Source organism: Asparagus officinalis, chromosome 5 (genome assembly GCF_001876935.1).
Source record: "Asparagus officinalis chromosome 5, Aspof.V1, whole genome shotgun sequence".
In the NCBI taxonomy this organism is placed as follows: Eukaryota; Viridiplantae; Streptophyta; class Magnoliopsida; order Asparagales; family Asparagaceae; genus Asparagus; species Asparagus officinalis.
In genome coordinates this window covers 28,737,706-28,759,598 of record NC_033798.1, presented here as the reverse complement: position 1 = coordinate 28,759,598, position 21,893 = coordinate 28,737,706, and the positions used below count along the sequence as shown (strand labels likewise).

The following is a 21,893-nucleotide window of genomic DNA, read 5'->3' as shown; positions in this document are numbered from 1 at the left end:
TTCCATTAGCAATCTCTTAATATAGCCAACTTGTTAGATATATGTCAAAGAAGCGCATGACAAGTGTCTTAAATTAAAGGGTTATTTACAAATATAACTCTTAAATCATGGGTATTGTTATAACCCCTAAATTACTAAAAATTAATCATCCATAGAGAAGTCGACACATGTCTTACACTATGCCTAACCAGACTAATTCAAGACCAATATAACCTCCGCCTCAGCACGGCCGAATTGATTGGCCGACAACTTGCGTAGCTGAGTCATAAGGCGGTACTACTCGGCCAACCCTCAATTGATTCCACAAGCGATCCGGCTCGGCCCACTGTTCAGCCAACATCTCGTGTAACCGAGTTAAAAGGCAGTACTTTATGGCCCTGGACCTGACGAGTCGAAGGATGGCAGTTACCTCGAACACCTCGCCAGTCGATTACTCCTGCATTAACTGTCCTGATAACGTCATTATTACTCTAACTCATCAGACCCAGTCAGCACCAAGCACTTGTTGTCATTCCCATAATAAATGACTAGGTGACTCACCTCCTACAGCAACCAACACATGGCACATATCTATCGATTCAGCTGCTTAGCTGGATTCGGTCTAAGTTACCTTCTTGCCCCTCAAACCTACTATAAAAAGAACGGCACTGCATGAAGTAACACTCTCTAGACTTTTCTACGTAACTAAGAACTAACTGTGTATTTTTCCACTCAAAATCACCTATTGACTTGATTGTTGGTGGGACAACCAGAGAATCCAACTCCACGCTCTTATGAGTTTTTTATGTGTAGAGAAGAACAGCGAGCCCCAAAACCACTCATCAGAAGGAGTTAGAGGACCCTGATTACTCTACAAACTCTCAAATAACCCCTGTTTAATAACCGACATCAACAAGTACTTTTCAAAAATACCCTCTAAATCTTAGTATTTGCAAAGCTACCCTCAAATCATCAACGTTGGAAAAAATTACCCCTAAAATCAATAAATCAACAACTTAGTGATAAATATTTGACTATTTTGTTGGCTAAATTACCAAATTAGTATTTTATTCGACCCTATTTGCCAATTTGGTATATTTAAAAAAATCTGACGACAACAAGGTATTTTTTTCTCGATCTTTTAGTCAATAAGGCCCATTCTTCTTGCCGGCGGCAAAAAAACAACTGCGAGTGGCTACGTGACGCTCACGTGACAAAATTAATGGTTGACATAAATGCTGACATGGCAGGATGTTAATGACGTGGCTATAATTTTTTATCAAACGAAAAACTCAGAAAAAAATGGCGGACAATTCTTCATCGTCTCCATCTCAATCCAACGCTCAGATAGAAGAAACCATAGATCACATGCTTACTCGCCTCGCCCTCGCTGACGACTCCAACCTCTCCTCCCTCCTCCCCAAGATCCTCCCTTACTCCATCTCCTCCCTCTCCTCTCCCTCCAAATCCTTCCGCAAGCTGGTAAAATCCCCCAAATTCTATGGTTTCTCCAAAACCCTAATCCTAACCCGTTCCTACTTTTAGTTGCTAGGTTCTTGAGATTTTGAGTCATGTGAACAAGCAAGTCAAGCACCAGCCGAAGATTGAGTTGCCATTCTCAATGATATGAAGGGTTTACAGTGAGCCGAATGTCGTTTTGATGGTGAGGAATTTTTGCATTGTGTACATTGAGATGTCGTTCGACCGATTGCTGAAAGAGGTTAGCTACTGGTTTGCTGCTTTGCTTTGTTAGGGTTTTGGATTGCTTATAGGAGGGTAAATTTGGGTGTGTAGGTTAAGGAGGAATCTAGGATTTCCTTGTAAGTTAAATTCCCGCCTTCTCTTTAAAACATAGTCATGTCAACATCCATGTCAGCATTAATTTTGTCACGTGAGGGTCACGTGAGCCACTCGTAGTTGGTTTTTGGCCGCTGGCGAGAAGAATGTGCCTTATTTGACTAAAAGGCCGAGAACAAAAAAACCTTGTTGTCGCCGGAATTTTTAAATATACCAAACTAGCAAACATGGTCGAATAAAAATACTAATATGGTAATTTAGCCCTATTTTGTTGATAATTTTTACATTGCAATAAAAAAATTAACTTATTAAAGTTAGTGATTAATTGCTTTGAGGGTAATTTTTCCAAAATTAATGAATTGAGGGTAGTTTTGTAAATACTGAGATTTGGAGGGTATTTTTGCAAATATCAATGAGTTAAAGGGTATATATACATATAATCCTAAATTAAAGCTTGTGTTATATTATGGACTACATGTCCGAGTAGATCAATGCATATATTTAAGGAGTGTTTAAGAAATGTTGGTGCTTAGTATGTATATTTTACGTATAACGTAAGATATGACTTCATGATAGTAGTATTTGATAGGATTTTTGAGAGATCCAAACAATCCAGAAATACGTAATATGCAACAAGAAAATCAAACATGATTTTAACATGAAAACCTTTAACTGAGAGAAACCACAACAACTAAATCAATCCACTATCACGAACAAAACTACGATCTTTTGGATAGACAAGGAATGTGAAAACATCTCCTCTCACAATACTTTGAGTATAGTTAGACCCTCTGTTAACCACTTACTACGAGAATAGCCTCTACTTGATTTACCTTCAACAATTGGGGACAAATATAGAGAAACAAAAATTCTATCCCTAACCTTACTTTCTAGCTTGGATAGAATACAAACTTTTTATTGTGATAAGACCTCATCTCCTAATCATAACAAACTTTTTATCATGGTGAGACATCATTCCTAATCATAATAGACATTTAATCTTAACCAACTACATGAAGTTATATAAAAATTCAAAGATACAATTTCAACAATATCCACCTTAACTTTGGTGCCCAAGATACCTCGATGATTTATCAGTTGACTTGAATTTTTCTGCTAGTGTCTTCCATTGCTTTGCACTTCAAACCAAAACACATGCACCCACACCCACAATGGGGGGTGCCCCACGACTCTTGCCGTAGCGCAAGTCAATGTGTCTACACCATTACATGCTAAAGAGATCCTCGCCATAGGTAATATCATAAGAAAATTGAACATGCTTCAGTACCTCCACGCATGCGCTCCTGTGCTCCATCGACTTCACTTTCTATGCACCATATATGTGTACTTTTCCTACACCATCCTACGATCTTGATGCCACCATACTTACATCACTTGACTGGGACCGAATAAGATGGTTAATAGAAACCTCCCTCACAAGATTGGTGTCGCCATCCCCTACATTACACTAGGCATGAGCTTCATTTTCCTAAAACCCCGTCAAAGTCCAATGTCACTTCCTCTATGTGTCTCACTTGCCTATGTCTGCTTGCAAGCTCTACCTAATCCATCGCTATCCCTAATCCATCACTATCTTTGAGGCTACACAGATCAATTATCTCCTGCTCGTGTGATAACCGCAAACTACTACCTGATGATAACTCACTACTAGAATTACATCAGTATCCGACTCTAGCATAACTATGTCATCCACATTAGATTCCATCACCATGTCTGCTATCATATTTTCCTCTCTGTCATCCTCAGAAATTTTCTTTAGTTTTTGACCAATCCAAGCACAATCTGAAATCCAAACCCTTCCATCACCTTCAAAGCACTAAAAAACCTACAGATTAACTTTTGTCCCATCCAATGTAGATCCTAAACACCAAGCACAAAGATAGTAATAAACAACAAAATTTTGCACCTCCGATCCTACTAATTCTTATCTCTTTTTTCCCATGTAACCCAATGCAATGGTAACTTCAAGATTTTTTTCGGTTCTTCTTTTGCACAAACACCACAACTTGAAAAAAAGACTTGCAAACACAACTTCATTGCTACTTTTTTGACTCACTACCTTTGCGACCCGCAACTATCATTACCGACCACACAACTCGAATTTGATAACACTTGTGTGGATTTTTAGAACCCAAAAACAAGCCTAAAAAGCACAATATGCAGTAGGAAAATCACCACATAAGAACTAACATGGAAACCCCTCAATCAGAAAATATCATGGGATCAAAATTAGTCCACTATTACCAATAGGGGTGCATTCGGTCCGGATACGGCTCAGATATGATGCTTACCATATCCATATCCACTTACCCATCTCGGATACAGATATATTTCGGTAAGAAAAATTTATAACCATATTCGCTAAAATCAGATATGGTTATGGATATACATGCGGATATATAAGCAGATATGCATACAAATACAAAATGGATATGAGAAAAGTAGATAGTATTGAGAAAAATATAGTTCATGTGATACAAAAGGGTTTGTTAATATCTTCATTATAACTGAAAAGTTAAGATTAGACATCTTGATCATCAAAATTAACCACAAATCCATAATCTAAGAATCAAAACTACCGTAAGAGTATGACTAATATGTATTCGGATTTTTAGATACAGATACATATATTTCACTACAAAACCATATCCGTAACCATATCCTATTGGTTATTGATTTGAGTAACCATATTCGTATCCTAACGAATACAGTTACGGATATTTCCTCGGATACGATACGGTTTATCACCCCTAATTACCAAGGTTATAAATATCAATTATCAGGAAACATTGAATGATCAAAATCCAATATTCCATTGATTATACTCAGGAAATATCTTGGATATGTAGTAATTATTAAAGTGCTATATTAGATGATTTGTTTACGTACTATAATGTCCTAAAGTATAATCTAAATATACTTAATGAAACCTAAATATACAAAAGCATAAATAATCCATGTTTAGAATCACTAACTAATTGTAAAAACTTACTTAAAGAAATGAACTTACTAGAATTTTGCTAAAGGAATTTAATAGTGCTAGAGTCTTTGCTAAAAGCATTAAAAAGGATTTATAGAACTATATTGTTCTATGACAAGCCGTACAAAAAGACACATAGACCAATATATTGACTGATCTATTATCCATATCAGGGGTATATCACCAAAAACTGCTAAAAAATTGCTGATATATAAGGCTATATCAAGGGTATTTGAAGCAATGATTATTACCAACAAAGTTATAATATTTTTGACAGATAAATACTGTGAAACTTTCTACCCTGAAAGCTACAATCTTTTTGGACAGAGAAAGATTTTGAAACCCTCTTCTTTCAATCTTTTCGTTGGACAATGACTACGAAACTGTCTCCTCTCTCACACTATCCCTAAATCTGCTTACATCCTCTGTAAAACCTAGATTAGAAGAATGGGGTCTCTCTTCTCTTAGTTTACTTTTAACAATAGGAGACTATATAGAGAGAGAAACAAAATCCTATACTTAGCCTAGCTTCCTAGTTCCTATAGGATATAAACACCTTATCATGATGAGACTATATCTTATAATCATGATGCTCATCTAATACTATATAACTACATGAAATTATACGAAGAATCAAAGGTAAAATCCCAACAGTATCCATGCAGCATAGTTGTCCTGTCGTCTGTATGATGCTTTTAAGTCGGTCTCTTTATGATGAGAAATTAAGCATAGAGTTTAAAAATTTAAAGGGTTTTGTTTATGAGTAATTCTTTCTATTGAGAAGCAGATTTTTACACATTTACCATTGTTATCTCATAGTTTTACAATGACTAGATCATGGTTGATAATTTCCCAGTACAACCTGCAAATGCAGTAATTGTAAACGTGTATTGTTAGCTTTGTAGCTATGAAAGTGATAGACGTGTGGCCCTTGCCATGAGTATTTTCTTGTGTTCTTCAGCATAATTTGAACTTCCTCAAGTTTTCCTCAAGGGTCGTCATTGTGACCTGTGTTGTACATAGGATCATTGGTAGACCCATATCAATTGTTACACACACATAAATATCTTAAATAGTAAATTGTTCCCAAAATAATCTATTTTTTCCAAAAGGCTAATTCATCTCATGTGTATGTGTTTTGGGGAAAAATGAAGGGTTAACATAAGTGGCAGAAACATGGCACTCCAAATAGCGTAAGAGACAATGTACTGTTAGGTCTCATGCTTATGAGCCTACTATCTAATCTAGTTTTGATGATTAACAAATAATTCCTAACATCATTTGTCGAGTGTTTGTATTCACTTGTTAGGAATCCTACACAAAGATCCTATGTTGGAGGTTAGATGGATTTGCACCTTCACGATGATATTCAATGGAGGTTGACGGAAACCGGAATGAATCCATTTGTGCATTCAAGTCAAAGATTGTCTATTGTGCTTCATACTACCAAAATCGAGCTAATCGAAGATCTTAGCTTGAGTATATTGTTTCTAGTTTAGATCTTATACTTTGTGTGTTTATACTTAAAGCTCAAATTATACACACACATAGTTTTTATTTTATTGCTTTCAAGATTAGCTATATAAATATGAAACTATCTAAGAAGAGTTTAAATCAAGTTTACAAGTGTTTAAAAAGAGTGTTTAATTATGATTTTCAAGATATATATATATATATATATATATATTTGTTGTTGATTATCTTTTCATTAAGCTAGATTTGAAATTAAATTAAATTTTATTATTGCTCTATGATCACAAACACCACTTATTGAGCTTTTAGCATTCTATACATTGTATAATTTGGTTGTGGTGAGTGATTTATTGAGAGTGAGCTTAATTGAGTTCTCATCTTGTTAGAGAACAAAAACTTAGTATTTATGCCTAATTTTCTTGAAATCACATGCAATACACAAGGACCCCGAGAGGAGTGGTTGGTGAGAGACGGGGTCAATTCTGAGAGGAGTAGCGTTGGTAGTAAAGCCTAGAGAGAGGTGTTAAATCCAAGCACTTGAGAAAGTTGACAAGGGTTAGGCCAACACTTAGAGGGTGTATTGTGTGCTTGCAATTGTGTGAGTTGTAAACATTTATTGGTGAGCATTGAAAACCGATTGTGTAGTTATTTTCGAGTTAGTGGAGATTCTCTTCGAGGGTGAGGAGCGGAGACGTAGGTTGAGGGTGACCGAACTCCGTGATTATTTCTCTGTGTTTGAGTTTATCATTGGCGCACTTTTTCTCTTGTATATTTTTTTATCGCCTTTGTCTCATGTTTATATCGGCCTTAAATTAATTGTATATCCTTGCATATCTTATTGTATATCACATTGTTAGGATATATTAGTTAATAAGTTTTAATTTGCATAAATATCGAATTAGATTAGTAATTACCCTATTCACCCCCTCTAGGGTACTTTCATTTGGTATCAGAACTTGGTGTTCTTTGATTTGTGACTTAATTGCCTAGAGTCAAAGATCATCATTTTGATTTATTGCTAATCTAGTTTTGATTTTTATTTTGCTTGCATTTATATTATGGACATGCATGGTGCACCTAGTTGAGATTATGCTATTAATGTTTCGAATAGGATTGCAATGTTTTAGTCTGCTAATGGTCATATTGTCGGTCGACTGACCATGGTCCACCAGTCGACCGACCATGGTCAACTGGTCGACTAAAAGTATTGTAACGATCATATTTGCAAACTTCGGGTTTTTGGGTATTTTGTTGTTTTTGGTTGTTTTTCTTGGGTTGAGGACTTTTGTTTGAGAGCCTATACATACCCCTCAGTCCTCAACACTAAGAACTATCTAAGAAGAGTTTAAATCAAGTTTACAAGTGTTTAAAAAGAGTGTTTAATTATGATTTTCAAGTTTGTTTATGTGAAGAGGTTATATATATATATATATATATATATATATATATATATATATATATTTGTTGTTGATTATCTTTTCATTAAGCTAGATTTGAAATTAAATTAAATTTTATTATTGCTCTATGATCACAAACACCACTTATTGAGCTTTTAGCATTCTATACATTGTATAATTTGGTTGTGGTGAGTGATTTATTGAGAGTGAGCTTAATTGAGTTCTCATCTTGTTAGAGAACAAAAACTTAGTATTTATGCCTAATTTTCTTGAAATCACATGCAATAAACAAGGACCTCGAGAGGAGTGGTTAGTGAAAGACGGGGTCAATTCCGAGAGGAGTAGCATGGTAGTAAAGCCTAGAGAGAGGTGTTAAATCCAAGCACTTGAGGAAGTTGACAAGGGTTAGGCCAACACTTAGAGGGTGTATTGTGTGCTTGCAATTGTGTGAGTTGTAAACATTTATCGGTGAGCATTGAAAACCGATTGTGTAGTTATTTTTGAGTTAGTGGAGATTCTCTTCGAGGGTGAGGAGCGGAGATGTAGGTCGAGGGTGACCGAACTCCGTGATTATTTCTCTGTGTTTGAGTTTATCATTGGCGCACTTTTTCTCTTGTATATTTTCTTATCGCCTTTGTCTCATGTTTATATCGGCCTTAAATTAATTGTATATCCTTGCATATCTTATTGTATATCACATTGTTAGGATATATTAGTTAATAAGTTTTAATTTGCATAAATATCGAATTAGATTAGTAATTACCCTATTCACCCCATCTAGGGTACTTTCATTTGGTATCAGAGCTTGGTGCTCTTTGATTTGGTACTTTCATTTGGTATCAGAGCTTGGTGCTCTTTGATTTGTGACTTAATTACCTAGAGTCAAAGATCATCATTTTGATTTATTGCTAATCTAGTTTTGATTTTTATTTTGCTTGCATTTATATTATGGACATGCATGGTGCATCTAGTTGAGATTATGCTATTAATGTTTCTCTAAAATTAAATAATTTTCCTTATGCTTAATGGTGTATTAGATTTAAACTTTTTGTTAGATCTAAACATTTTAATTTATGAGAAGTTATTGATTATGCTTATGTTGTATCAACTTTGAAGAAATCCAAGTGGAGTAATGATGATAATAGAATGTTTATAATGAACAAGCTCTTGTTAGAATTTTTACTTAATACTTTTGATACATCTATTTCGAACAAGCTTGATTCTTTTGATAGTGCTTATACATTATGGAAATTCATAGAAACACATCACGGTAACTTGTAGGAGATCCAACATGTTTTGGTGGACTCTACTTTAAGTGAGATTGGAGCATCTTCATCGTGCATACGGCCACTAGGCGATTGCCCTAGTAAGGTATGCGAGTCCGATTCTAAAAGTAAACTTTCTATTAATGAACTCGCTTGTGCTTATGATAGATTGATGCATACCTACAACAAGTTGCATAGAAACTTTATAGATTTTAAAAACAAACATGTGAATTTAAAATCTGATCATGAGTTGCTAGCATCCAAATTCGATATCATTGTTAAAGGAAATGAAATTCTTAAAGAAAACAATGATAAGTTAAGTTTAGAAAATGATAATTTGAGCTCAAAATTTGCTAGCTTATCCCATGATAAAAATGATGCCATGCTAGAAGTAGTAACTATTAGAAATAAATTTGATTCCTTTAAGAATAATCATGTTTGCTCTACTTCTAATGGTAATGCTAATATGCCTAATGATGAGTTGAATAATGTTAAAAATCATATTTCTTCTTTAGATTCAACTCTAACCAAATGCATTGACAGCCATAAGAAACTTATGAATATGAGTGCTAAGTCTTATGCAAATTCTTCTAAATCACATACACACTGCTCTATTTGCGGCCGTAAAGGCCATTTAGCTAAATTTTGCTATGATGTACATAAACACTCTACGATCAATAATACTACTCCATGTGCATCTCACAAAGTAGCTTCATCATCTCACACACATACACATACACTAAATAGTCATCACAAGCAAGTTAATGTGTATAGGTGTGACTTTTGTGATCATTTTGATCATTTGACCAAATTTTGTTTTGATTTACAAAGAGTTTCACATTTGCTAAATAATTTTAAAAGACCATCTTTGTATGCAAATAATTTTTGTGCACAACCACAAGATTAACATAAACAAATACACCCATTCCATTGCACGTATTGCAATTGCAGGGGTCATTTGTATAATTATTGTTATAAGCGCATTCATGCACAAAAAACGCCTAAATAGAATCACAACCCTAGGGCTTTGGATTTTATTGATAGGGATCATGTCCCTAAACTCTTCGGCACCAAGAGTAATTGTGTGCCAAAATGTTTTTGATTTTAAAAATTAAGTTTGTAGAGTTTTCGTTTTCATCTTTGGTTGAAAAACTTGTTTGAAAACTTATTTTTAGAAATACATATTGATCCAAAATTTTTACTTAAATGATTGATTTTAATTTCATATATTGATCAAACAGTTTTTTTAAAATGCATTTTTGTATTCATTGCATACTATGAAATTTATTGATTTTGATTTTCATGGAGGTTTATGTTTGAGAAACCCCTCCCGGATTATAAATATTTTCTTTCGTATCATATTTACTGTGTGCAAATAGCTTCATATGGGTTGAAACAAGTTCCAAAAGCTTAGCATGGTTTCTTTTCTAGTTTTCTTGTTGAAAATAGTTTAATTGATCTATGTTTGTTTTATCCAAAGCATACACTTCTTTTTGATCATTGTGGATGAAACACATAAATGTTTCGACATTTTTTTATAAATAGGAAAGATGTGTCCATTATTTATATTGATTGAGAATCTCTATTAGCGGATATCTTTACCTAACCTCTTTGTTAAGAAATTGTTTTATAAGAAGTGATTTGATTCATTTTTGTTTAATCATTTTTTTTACTCTCTTCACAAATTGATGTTTTTTATGGATTGATTGATCAAACATGTTTTTAATGTTAATTATGATGATTTATGTTTGATGATTTATGGATTTTTAGATTTATTGATTAAACATTTTATTTATAATTTTTGGATTTTTTTTGTTTTTGACATATATTGTTCTTCGTTTATGTTTGTGTTTTGAGACCTTTGTGATGATATATATAAACGTGTTCTCGTGGGTCTCTTTGTATATGAGTTGAAATTAAAAATTTTCTCATATTCATAGCTCATATAATCATTGCCTTATTATTTTTCATAAAGTATTTTGATAGGGGGAGCATTTTCCCCTATATTTGTTTTATACTCACTCATCATGCTTATTGATAGGGCGAGCTTTCGCTCTCTATTATTATTATTTTCCCCATTTTGATGTTCAAAAAGGGGGAGAAAAAAGTATATTGTGAGTATATCTTGTTTTGGTTTTATGCATGAAGATTATATTCTTGTATATTCATTTAGTATCATTCATATTTTATATACTCTTTGTATAGATTGTTTGTCATCGTCAAAAAGGGGGAGATTGTTATGTATTATGTTTATGAGCCTACTATCTAATCTAGCTTTGATGATTAACAAATAATTCCTAACATCGTTTGTCGAGTGTTTGTATTCACTTGTTAGGAATCCTACACAAAGATCCAAAGTTGAAGGTTGGATGGATTTGTACGTTCACGATAACATTCAATGGAGGTTGGCAGAAACCGTAATGAAGCCATTTGTGCATTCAAGTTAAAGATTCTCTATTGCGCTTCATCCTACCAAGATCGAGCTAATCGACGATCTTAACTTGGGTATATTGTTTCTAGTTTAGATCTTATACTTTATGTGTTTATACTTAAATGTCACATTATACACACACATAGTTTTCATTTTATTGCTTTCAAGCTTATCCATATAAATATAAAACTAATAAACATAGTTACATATACTTGTTTTATGTTTATACATGCTCAAAAATGATTTCATCACAATCAAGCTTTAATGACTTCCAATCAATAAAATCATGTTTACCGTTTTCATATTTTTTTTTAAGTTTGGAAAATATGTGTTTACAGATTAAAGACTTAATCATATTACTTTATATCTTTTATAAAGTCTATTAATCAACTTAAAAGAAGTTTCAAATTTGTTTGAAATCATTTTGTCAAAATCATGTGTTTTTGAGATTTCATATTTTTGACGATTTTACAAATTAGTGAGTTTTCACAAACACTAAACGAGACTTCATAAATTTCTTTTCAAACATATTTGTTTTCATGTTTATAATCATTCCCCAAATTTTTGTTATTTTTGGAGTTTATTTGTTATTTTAAACCAAATTTACAAACTCAGATTCTCACTAAAAACCTGTGTCTGGAAGTATCCATTTTCGGTCGATCGGGTTTTACCCATCAGTCGACCGGCCAGAGGGTCTGTTTACAGACCCTTCAGACAATCGGTCATCAGTCGACCAACACACAATGTTCGGTCGACTGATGGAATAGGTTTAGTCGACCTATACAACATTGTCGGTCGACCGAATGGGCTTGTAATTTTTAGTCTGCCAACGGTCATATTATTGTTCGCGAGAAAAATTGTATTTTTCATTGACGTCATTGCACACTCTTTGACAACTGTTTATCGGTTACAAAGATCCGGTCTTTTTATAAGATCCGGTTACAACGAAATCAACAAAAGAAATAAAAATTACAACTTTCCTTTTATGTCGAACGAATCGCGAGCTCCTGTTTTGCGGTCACTCGCTTGTGTGGGTTCTTCGCCTGCGCCGGGGTTAATCCGTGGACCACCGCGCAATCTTGATCCGATCGGATCTACATGATATGACGGGTGCTATTTCACGAAGGAAATAACAGTCGGGGTACTATTTCGCCAAGGAAATAATAGCCTTTAGTAATCGAAATCGACCAAGCGAAATCGATACTCTTCTCGGGATCAAAGGCCAAGCTTTAATCCGGAGGGAAACCGTGTAGATCTCAAATCTGATCTCTCTCGAACTCCTGCCTTATTTGGCGTGGATGCTCGCCAAGAACCAGATCTGGAAGTCCGAGTATGAAAAGTTTGAAAGTCCGAGGGTGAGTTCTCAATCCGGCAGAGTTTCGGCTCCAAAAGTTCCAACCCTTACAAATGAGCCACCTCTAGCCTATTTATAGGCTTCTGAAAGCGGATCTGGGCTCAGCTCTGGCCAGATCCGCGGCTGCGAAGGGGTGGGGTGGCCGGGCCACCAGGTGGCCGGGCCACCTTGGTGCTCGGTGGTGGCCGAGCCACCTCGGTGGCCGCCGAGCCACCATAGAGGTGGGCTCGGCCACCGAGCCATCCAGATTGGTGGCCGGTAGTGTCGAGCCACCTCGTGCCGCGAGCCACCACAAGGTGGCTCGGTGAGCCACCAAGGTGCTGGACCCGAGCACCACTTGTGTGGCCCACCGAGGCCTTTCGGGGTGCTGTGTCGTCCGTTCATAGGGGCGGTTTCACGGTTTATCCAAGCATCGTTGTTGATCTGGACTCTTCATCGTTGATCTGAACTCTGATTTGGCAGTCCGGATCCTGATTTGGCAGTAAATCCGCTTCGGTGTTTAAACTCGTCGCCTCGTTAATCTGCTTCGTCGTGTCTCACTTAGCTTCGATGTTGCGGTTTAACGATCACGCTTGGATACATCGCCCGATGGTTCGTTGGTTTGTCGAATCACCGTGCTGAGCTATGTTAAGGGACCTATAAGCAGTTTTATACGCCTACAGATACCCCCTCCAAAGTATTTCAACCTCGTTATTTTATAGAAGAGTCTGGAATGCTTTGGATATGATTGCCCCAACCTTCAATCGGTATGACGGGACTTTGGAATGGCTTCTATTCTTGATTCCTTCAATCCTTCAGGCTATTCGGTGCTTTGTCGAATGTCTGCAAGGGTTCCGGTGCTGCATTTATTGTCTGACCGTTGTCGGAATTTTGAACTTGAAGTCAATTCCTGATTTTCTGATCCTTATTGGAGTATTTTTCGTGCCCGAATGAGCTGAACCAGCCTGATAATGAGCTGAACCAGCCTGATAATGACCCAAAAAATAGGTAGTAATTAGGCTCAAAAAATCTTCCGACCCTTCCGAATGTGTGGGAGAGGAAAGAATAGACAAGGGGCTGAACCCTCGGTCGATTTGAAGTCGTTTCGATGTTCGATTCAGCTTCAATTTGAGTTCTGGTTCAAATCTGGTTCAAACTGGTTTCAAACTGGTTCAACCTGGTTCAAGGCTGGTTCAGGACTGGTTCAAGTCTGGTTCAGACTGGTTCATCCTGGTCTGGTCTGGTTCAGTCTGGTTTGGCCTGGTTCAGCCTGGTCTGGCCTGGTTCAGCCTCCTTTGAACTGATTTGGACTGGTCTGGTTTGGTTCAAACCTTCATATTTGTCTTAGATCTACCATTCCTCTTGATCTTAGACTGAAAAATCCCTCAAAATTTTCATATTTAAAGTTTCTCTTAGGCCCCTCGAGCACGTGGTTCGAGCCTCTTTCAAGATCTAATTTTTTATCGGATCCTCGAGCTTTTCCTCAGGTAAATCCTCCATAATTTTGGCATATTTCATGTTTAATTTAGTACATGAATTTGTGGGATTGCATATGAGGGTTAGGGTTTGTGATTTAACGCCTCGAGCTCATCTTTCAGGGGGTAGAATTTGGAGATCTGAGGGGTTTAACTATAAAAAAGAGGGGATAAAATTTTAGGGTTAGAGTTTGTCACCCTAACTAAATTTTTTTTATATCTGACCCCCTAATTTACTTTGCAGATCATCATGTCGCATGTCCCGAGAGGTCGCTCCCCTACTGCATCGGCTGATGGCGTGCTTCCCTCGTATGCTGGTGAGCTCTTTTTGGCGTATTTGGAGATTTGTAGATTAGTCCTTTATCCCCATTTTGTTCTTCTTGGTGAGACAAACGGGAAGAGCCTTGATTCTCCTTGGTGAGGATCGAGGCTTCAAAGATGGGTTTTGCTTGGTCAAAACTATATCTCAAAATAAATTAAGGGGGCGTTTTGACGCTGCATTGTGCCTTATAAGGCAGGGATATGTTTTTGATATATCCTACCTTATTAACCTCTCTCATAAATGTTTGCAGGTCCTTCGGTTCAAAAATCCAAGACCCCGTTGCCGCCACTGCACTTGCACCATGTGACGTCCCCGCGTCATCCAACGTGGTCGAGATCGCAGATCCGGGCTCCTCTTCCGCCGAGGAGATGGCTTCTGAAGATGCTCCAGCATCATCAAAGAGAGCACGACAAAGAAGGCGTCAACGTCTTGCTCGACAGCTGGCCGAAGCTTTGGAGCCAATGGATGGGATCCGCTATAACGTGGATCTAAAATCCAGGCGACGCCAGGAGCAACCACGGCAAACAACCAGCCCCTCCTCCGAAGCGGAAACAAACAAATGGGTTCATGTCAAGTGGTGAAGGAAGGTGGACATCGAGCTCTTCGACAGTTGATTACGGATGCGCCTTTCGTGAAGGATGGCAGTTCTGTTCAGTCTCTCAGGAAGACTGACTTTTTATTTGGCGACTCTGTTAAAGATCCGGATGCAGTGTTCATTGATGCTGAGTAGTGGCTCCATAGAAATGGCAATGGTTTTCTGTATTTGCCTAAGATTCCTCGACACCGCTCGTTGACTGAGCTCAGGCGTCAGGTTGTGACACGGGAGATGTCGTGGCGCTTGACGGAGGAGCATGAGATCATTCACTGTGGCTATATCACTCATCAGGCAGCTCCTGGTTCGAGCATGAGTCATATCATCGGATTGCGTCCTGGAGTACTGGGACTAGATGCACCGCCGCGTAACGAGTTTCTTGCCTCTGCTTCTACTAATCCTCCGAAGGATCGTATCGGTGCTCTACCCGAGAATCGAGGAAAAGCACTTGTCAAAGGGAGCTGGAAATCGCTGAAGGAGCTTCAAGCCAACACCCAGACCGGGGGTAGTACACAATCTCCTAACAAATCGATTTCTGCAACAACCAGCGCGGCGGTGTGTGCAAAAGATCAGGAGCCCGTTAAGGTTTCACCCTCACGAAGGTGTGATTCCAAACGTGTGACTCCCGTAGAGGCCAACAAGGCAATGAACACTCAGAAGAAGACGCGTCAGACAAACGAACGCGTTATACCTGAGAACCCATGTGAGCAGCCGATAGGTTACTCTGACTGCAAAGTCAGTGAGTTGCTCTCCATGAGATGCACAGGATTTCTGGTTTGCCCATGGGTCAGATGTTATATCAGGAGTACTTTCCTTCCAACCATGAATTGAGTCAGCTGAAGGATCACATGCCCAACCGCTATGAGACTTTATGGGATCTCACATGTCACTATCATATTGCTTTGGCGCAGTCTGAGCCTTTAGCGAAGAGGACTAAATCACATGTGAGCCTGAAGCAGTTCGCGTCTTATTTGTTCAGAAATCTAGAGAGCAATTCTGGCGAGGCTATTTGTGAGCTGGCACCACTCACTCCTTCAGGGGTTAATAGTCTACTGAAGAAGATTAACGCTCATTCCTATACCATTAGCAGTCCTGAGAGTGGCTTTCCTGCAGGGACCAAGTTAAAATCATTCTTATGGCATGCGACCGCATCGATTCGGCCGATGACCCTTCTCGCCGGTTACCTCGCTATCAGCAGGGTCAATTCGGGAATAGCTCAGCTTCAGCTAGAAGCCGTCGGATATAACAATGACCATGGGGTCCGTGAAGGAGTTCATTCCGATGATGAGTTCTCAGATTCTCATTCTGCGCTCGCCTCCGACGATACAACGTCGAGCATAGGGCAAGCTCGAGAGGTGTTCATGGCCAACACCGAGCAGATAGCCAAAATCATTGAAGAGGCCCTGGCTAAGCAGAAGGAACCTACAAAAAGGAACTTTCGCTTCTTCCGGTGATGGTAGCTAACATTCATCGAGGGCTTCGACAGATTTCTAGTACTTTTACACGGAAAGAAGGTGAACCGTCGGCTCAGATTCCTACTATTAAGGTGGAGCTTCCATACACCTATTTGATGGCTTGGTTCGTCCTTCATCGTTCTGACATGATGTCGGTACCGAATGCCACAGACCACTCTGTTCCCCTACTACAGTTGCTTGAGAATGGCAAGTGGGAAGGACGAGGATTTCCTGACATCAGAAATCAGCTACAGGTCTACAAGTGTTTGTTGGGCATTTTCCACTTGCTTTCCGCAGTCCCCCAGCCGATACGGCGAGTGTTTGATTGATGAGGATAGGCCGAGGGAGTATCGAACTCATTTAGACATCGGCTGCTTTAATTGGCTAGTGAACATTAGGCCGGGTTATCTGACTTTCCGGGTGAGAAATCAGTGTTTCATAGAGCCATATCTACCCTGCCGATTCGCTCACCAGTTTGGCTATGATCAGCTTTATGTCGGGAACCCACGTCAGCAGCTTCGGACCCACGGCGGTTTGGTGGACGGTCTTCGTGCATGGTTGTGGACCGTGACGGGCTGCACTGGTGCTAAGTTTAGTCTCCCGAGTGCTGAGCGTCAGTTACAGCTCACTTTCTTAAGCTGCAGGTGGTTGTTAGCAGCTAATAAAACTGTCCCCGTGAAGCCGATTGCAGAGCTAGTGGCCGAGGAGGCTTCTCAGGCTGATTCTCGCGTGATTTGGGAAGGTGCTCGGTCACAGAGGACGCGGAGCAAGACTCGTCGGATTGACAAAGAAGGAAAGAAGATCTTCAATTCTGCTGATGAAGCTTCAGGCGGAGATTTTGAAGATTATGAGGACTGTTCCGAGCGAGGTTAACTACTTATTTTTTTCCTTCTGTCTTCCAGAATTATTAATCCTGATAATGGCTTGATGTTTCAGGGACCGCGGCTGACAAGGACGAAGAATTCTGTCCTTCTTCCCAGGCGAGACCTTCAATTGTTCTATAGATCATCCTCTTGATCATTCAGAACTTCGACTCACGCTTTTCCCTCTCTATGTAGGAGAGCGTGGGGATAGTGAGATGAGTCCTGATCCTGCTCCTCATGATTTTGTATCTTCTGGTGAGCCTGACTCACCACTCCAGGCAGAAAAGCCTGCAGAAGCTGTCGATGTTAGGGAGACTATCAATGTAGGACCCGATTCGACGAATCCAGGTACATCTACCATTGACAATGTATCCTTTAGATGGCACACAAAGGAGTTGAACGATTCAGAATTCCTGCATTCCCTAATCGTCTCTATGCTTCTTGCTCTTTTTAGATAAATGGCAGGAGGCAAACTTGGATCTTGGGAATAAAGAGGCTAGCACACCCATAAGAGGTAACTCATTTCCATTGGTCGTAGTCTCTTTATTCTTCTTTTGCACTTATATTCTCTTGTGTCAGATTTCTCGACTGATGATTTTGACGAGGAAGGTTTGCTTGTGGACACTCCTATGCTCCACTTCATGTATGGCTCTCCTCAGATTTGATGACCAGATGCCTGAAGATATGTTTCCTGAGTCCACACTCCCTAAGAACCCCGAGGATGGTTCTTTTGAAGGTACGTGACTCTTCTCAAGTTAATTATAGGACTAGCCAATTTTTGACTAATGCCGCTATAATGTGATACATCTGAGAATTCTGTTTTGTGTTTGACATGAGCTTCTATCGAGACTGATCCTGTTGAGCCGGCTGTGAGACCAACTACACCAGCTGGTACATCCACAGCCGTTACACCTCCACTACCCCCAGTGACTCAAGGGGAAGAAGGTATAAATTAAACAACTGAGAAATGCTATTTATTTCCTCATCAAGGCTTTTGACGGATTTCTCCCTTTTGTGTAGGGCTTTCTTCTAGGCTTCATGTCCTTGTGAAGGAGTTATTCCAGACAGCGACCCAGAGAAGATCGTCATCTGCATAGAAGTCCGCTCCTTCTTCTCCTTTGTGAATGCTATGATTGGCAAACTCTTCCACGACGGACTTTTCCTTCACCAGTTTAGGCCTTTCCTTGATTCCAGGATAAATTCAATAAGGGATGCAGGATACCCGGATCTAGCGAAGGCTATAGTTGATGACCTTGACCGCCTAGAGCATGGGCTTCAGATGTTTCGTGAGCTCCGGGACATAGGTGCCTCTTCATTCATTGCTGGCGAGTTGGATACTCGCTTACAGACATGGCGTGATACTCGAATTCTTGCTGAGTTTGAGATTCAGGTGCAGCGGGATCGGGTAGATCGAGTTGGGGCCAACCTTGCTATTAGATCATCTTCACTCGACAAGCTTGATTTTTCCATTACCTCTTGTGAGACCAAGATAGACCAGCTCAGAAGAGAACTCTGTGAGAAAGAGGAGACTTTGAGTATTCTTCAGATGACGAAGGTACAGGATCAGTAAGCCCACACTGCTTTATCTGATGAGTTGAAGTCCTTGAAGCAGAAGCTGGTCGAGACAGAGGAGGTTGCTGTGAAGACTTTAGCCGCGACTGAAGAGTCCATCAGAGCCGAGTTGCAGGATGAGCTTAGGCAAGCTTATGATGAGAAGCCGTTTAAGTTTAGTCAGCAGATTTTTAGCCATGGGCTTGATGTATGATTTCATTTGCTGAATACTTTGACTTTTGATTCTCTTAGTGAAACTGGTTTTTATCTTTATCTTTATTATGATTCCTTATTCCGTTTGAAATGATTGACCATAATACTTTTAGGATTTTTGGCAAACCCTCAGCCCTCAACGGGTTTGATAAGCCTTTACCGATTACCGTTTGAATCGGGCTAGCATGCGGATTGTCTAAATCCGTTCCGCATGTAACGTTGTGCTAAGAGAGTGAATTCTCTGAGTCTTTGTGCTATGATGTCGAATACATAGACTTCGCCATTGTTACGGGAATAGGCTACCCGGCGACACGTGTTAGGTATTGACTTTAGGATTTTTGGCTAACCCCAGCCTTCAACGGGTTTGATGAGCCTTTACCGACTACCGTTTGAGTCGGGCTAGCATGCGGATTGTCTAAATCCGTTCCGCATATAACGTTGTGCTAAGAAAATGAATTCTCTGAGACTTTGTGCTATGATGTCGAATACATAGGCTTCGCCATTGTTACGGGAATAGGCTACCCGGCAACGTGTATTAGACGCTGACTCATCCCTACTTAGGTTTCGGGATAAAATACCCCAGATTCGAACTCTGGTGTCTTTTTCTATGGCAAAAGACTAAACCGGCGGCGCGTGTTAGGCGTCAACATATCCTCTCTTAGGATTCAGGATGAAATTCCCTATGCGTGTAAGGCATGGATTTTGGTGTTATTAATAACAACCTGCCACAATGTTGAATATGCGGACGGGTGTTCTTTTTAATGGTTAAGAACTAACCGGCAGCGCGGGTTAAGCGCAGACTTATCCCTGCTTAGGTTTCAGGATAGAATACCCCAGAATCGAACTCTGGTGTCTTCTTCTTCGGAGAAAGACTAAACCGGCAGCGCGTGTTAGGCGCAGACTTATCCCTGCTTAGGATTCGGGATAAACTTCCTAGGATGAATCCTAGATTGATAGATTTTGGAAAAGATCGGTGCGGGAAAGGAAGAATTTTATATTCTATTTTCCGGTCTTCTTTTAGGGTGAAGGCGAACCCGAATACAAGGAAGGAAGAATTTTATATTCTATTCATTGATTCTGGAAAGAAAGAATTTTATATTCTATTTCCAGCGCAAAAGAAACTAGAAGTGAGATCTCCACTCCGAGAATCTGGAAAATCTAGATAAACTTACCTTTTATAGGATTGGTTATCTAATCTGAAGATGAGTTCTTCGTTTATCGAAGTGAAGTTTCAACTTCGGTTATAACCATGAGAAGGCTTAACCAAAGAGAAAAAAAAGGGAGTTCTTTCGTTTATCGAAAGGGGACTCTGAATTGAAAGTGGACCTCTTGTTCATGAAAAGAATTGTATACTCCAGCAAACGTACGAGTATAAACTGTGTTAATGGCGATCCGTAAACCCTAGGGTCAACGCCTAAGGTTCAACGCCGGTCAACGCGTAACCCTAGGTCAACGCCGGTCAACGCGTTGCGACACAAGTCAACGTTCGAGGATTCAAGAAGGGAGTTCTTTCGTTTATCGAAAGGGGACTCTGAATTGAAAGTGGACCTCTTGTTCATGAAAAGAATCAAGAGGGGAAATTGTTCGTGGTTTGGACCAGAAAAATATTTTTAGTGGACTCACTGTCAATTGAAATTGATCAGTGAGGGATTTTGGTAGTAAAAATGATTTTGGGTTATCCTCATTCAAGATCCGCACCATTCAACGTTCGACGATTCGAAACCCTAGGGTGGACGCCGGTCAACGCGTAACTTTAGGTCAACGTCAGTCAACGCGTTGCAAGCGAAAGTCAACGTTCGACGATTTGAAACCCTAGGTCAACGTCGGTCAACGCGTTGCGTCAAAAAATCAACACACGGGGATCCGAAACCCTAAGCCAGGGCATTAATTGCCTGGCGCCCTCTTGAGTAATCAGGCGATATGCGCCGTTTGAGTAGACTGTGTCTATCTCAAACGGTCCTTCCCATTTGGGTGCAAATTTACCTTTCTTCTTGGAGTTGAGGATTATCGGTCGGCGAGCAGCGAGGACCAGATCTGAAGGCCAGATCAATCACATCCAAAGTATTCCAGCCTCTTCTATAAAAGAAACGAGTCAGGAACACTTCGGAGGGGGTATCTGTAGGCATCGAAAATTGCCAATAGTTCTCCACAACCGGTTCAGTGTTAACGAGCGACGATGAACGTCACCATCCAGTCCACATGAACCTAATCGACGTCGACGAACGACTGAAGTGAATCGACGAGTTACATGAGCGGATAGGACTTCGGAATCACGAAGACCCGGACCAATCGGGAAACCCGGCACTGTTCACAAAAAGGACAACGCCCTTCATTCCTCGACCACTCTACAGATAATCCAATCACCAGAGCGGGTCAAACTCTTCGTCGCGCATCCAACGCACCCGGAATTACGATAAGCCCAGAGTGCTTCACCGAGTTTATCGTCCCAGTCTCGTTTATTGGTCTTCACGAGCTTTGACAAGATCTTGATGATCGTCTTGTTAAACGCCTCCGCTAATCCATTCGCGGCGGGATAATAAGGTGTTGATGAAACGTCTTCAATTTTGAACTTGTTACAAAATCTGATGAAGGCGTTGCTTATGAACTGTGGACCGTTGTCATGAATGATCCGTCTTGGCACGCCGTGTCGGTATATGATATGATGCTTGATGAAATTGATGACGTTGTTCGTCTTCACTTCTCTAAGTGGAATTGCTTCAGCCCACTTTGAAAAGTAATCCGTGATT

At 39.5% G+C, this 21,893-nt stretch overlaps 1 pseudogene; it reads right to left on the bottom strand.

Moving 5' to 3' along the window:
* Nucleotides 1–21,893, bottom strand: part of LOC109841650 — a 34,847-nt pseudogene that overhangs the window by 785 nt on the left and 12,169 nt on the right.